Raw genomic sequence first — 2923 nt, forward strand, 5'->3', positions numbered from 1 at the left:
GTAAGAAGCTGTACAGCTTAGATGTGATGTGCGTGCATGCGTGCGTGCGTGCGTGTGTGTGTGTGTGTGTGTGTGTGTGTGTGTGTGTGTGTGTGTGTGTGCGTGTGTGTGCGTGCGTGTGCGTGTGTGTGTGTTGGGATGCGTGTGTGTGTGTGTTGAGGGGATGAGTGAGGCAGTGTGGTCTGTACCAACTGATGAGTGTGGGGGTCAACTGGATCAGGAGGAGGTTTTTACATAATATTGAAGAGTAAGCCATTTCAGCCATTTTTAACTTTACTTAATATTTCCATCTTTTAATAATTGCTGCTGGTTAAAAGAGAAATGTAGTAAAGAAGAAAATAAAAAGTTTTACATAATTAATTATGCATTCCTTTTTTATGTATTACTTTTGTCTGTTACATACAATTACACTAAAGTGCTTTTCCGAAACGTTGATTTTTCTTTTTAGGCACTAATGTCCTTTATTTAACAGTAATTGGACAGGAAGTTGGGAGGAGGAAGAACATGCAGCAATTCCTAGAATCAAACCCAGCACAACAATGCTGAGCACTACAGCCTCTGAACTTTGTTTACCCACCCAGCCATCTAACACCCCAGGAGCTTTATTTCTAAGTAATGTTTTTTGATATAGAAATACATTAAAGTGCAAAATTAAACCAAGAGAAGAACGATCAATGCCTTGCTATTCTTGAACACAGGTGCTAACACTCTTTTAGTTCCTTCTGCTCTATTTTCACTTTGATTTTTGTAAGCTACATGCTTTTTATTTTATTTTATTAATTGTTGGTTTCCACTTTTAGTTTGAGAAACTTTGGTTTCTAGTTCTAGACAAAACTACCCCGCCTCACTTGAATGTCAAACCTTTTCACATTTTGTGACATTAAAATCAAACATTTTGTTTCATTATTTTATGTAATATATCACCAAAAAGTAGTAGTAGTCTGTTAATTACGGTCCAAATAAAATATATTTAACTTTATCGCTGTGACGTGAAAAAAAGGACTTTGAGACATATTGAACCAACAGATGGTTCTTCCAATCATTGTGGCCCTGCCCTGTTTCTGACAAAACAGAATATACATCTTTGACAAAAATATTTTGTTTTAAAAAGTTTTATGTTCTTTTTGAACATAAAGCATCCAAATGTTTATATATAGCTTTATACTTTGTGTTTACTGTTGATTTCATTACTTTTTGGCCTACTGATTGAAGTTCATGATAAAACAAAAAGTGTTATAAGTGACATTACTGACTGAGACATCACTTATTCTACTTATTGAACAATATGAAGACCACAGTCTTACATAGCGTAGTCTTTCTGAATGCAGACGGATTTTCTTCAGTAGTGTTGCAATAGTAAGTAACACAAATTAAACATGTTAATTAGCTCAAAAATTAACATCAGTCTGAAAATAAGTCAGAAGTGTTTGATGTTCACTAGATCCACATGATCCAATTTAAACAAACATTACAACTGATACTGTAAAAATGATTTTTTTTTTTTGGTCATTAATACCTTTTTGCATTTATTAAATTTTCTACTTAATTTTAATTTGTCACACAAATCATTTCCTTAGTTTACTGCTACTCTGCTTGAAAATCAAACACTTTTACTGAAAGAACTCAGTCTGACAGGGTTTCCATCTGTTGAAAATTTCTTCTGTTATTAAAACATGACTATCGTTTAATTTCCACAAATGGCCGGAAAATGGGAAATGGTGAAGAGACAAATTCAATTTGTGAATATTTTTTATGTTTAATTTCTCCAAAAAGCATCATAAATGCCCTTTGACTTCTAGAAAGGAGCAGCAAAGTATTTGCACAATCCATTAACATTCATGTCTGCCGACTAAGTGACTAATTAAAAGGTCATTTACCCATTGACATTTACTAATGCCTTGATAGCATTTTGATTTGGTGATTTATTAGCAGGTAGTGACATGAATTATGTATCGAGAGCAGCGAAGAGTACCGCTGGTTCTAATCCTTTCACTGTAAAACTGATCTGAGTTTTTTTTCTAGTTTTTATGCTTTTATTCTTTACTTACATACATTCAACTGATAAAATCAAGCTATTTTTTAAAAAAAAAACTCATTATTATCCAAACAATTTTTAAGTCACACAAATACTCTGAGTTATAATGACTCAGGATTTGAAACAACTAATCATTCATTTCTAATCAGTTTAACTCTGGATTCCCTCCACAGCTCAGTGCATGCATTAAAAGTGAGACTAGCATAAGAAAAAAAAAACATTCTGAGTACTTCATTATGGTGTGTATTTTCTGCTGATACAGCTCAGGTCAGACATTTGCATACACTCAAGCAGAGTACACAGAGAGAACCAATGCATTTATGGGTAGAACATGTAGAAAGACCCCAGGCTGGGATTTAAAGCCCAAATCTCCTTGCTGGAAGGTAGCAGTGCTTCAAGCATGCAGCCCCACTTGTGTAAGTCCTGTTTATCATGATCACTGAAATAGCAATTTACTGTTTCCAAAAGTAGAACAATAGATAATAACGCATATTTACAAGAGGAAAATTGTATGAATATGCTTTTAGATTTATTTAGGTGTCTATCCTATTGTTTTCTAGAATCTGTGGCTTGCGGACCTGAGGTGGATTCTACCCATCGTAACAGTACAGCTACATGTGGAGGAACAGGCTAATTGGCACTTAGCATCATGAGTTCTTGCAGGTCCTGACTTCCCTCCTCCCTAATAAGAGGCTTCTAACATGCAATTACATCACACTTCAGCTGGAAGAGGTTGTTCCTTCCTAACCTCCAATATCACGGAAAACACAGCACAGACTATATAAGGAGAATGAAAAGAATAATGATATGAGGAGGATACATGGCTTGATCTGCTCCAATTTGTCGCTGTGCTCAGGATGAGCTATAATTATTTCCTCAAATAGAGGG

The sequence above is a fragment of the Poecilia reticulata genome, linkage group LG7, assembly GCF_000633615.1.
Source record: "Poecilia reticulata strain Guanapo linkage group LG7, Guppy_female_1.0+MT, whole genome shotgun sequence".
NCBI classification, from domain to species: Eukaryota; Metazoa; Chordata; class Actinopteri; order Cyprinodontiformes; family Poeciliidae; genus Poecilia; species Poecilia reticulata.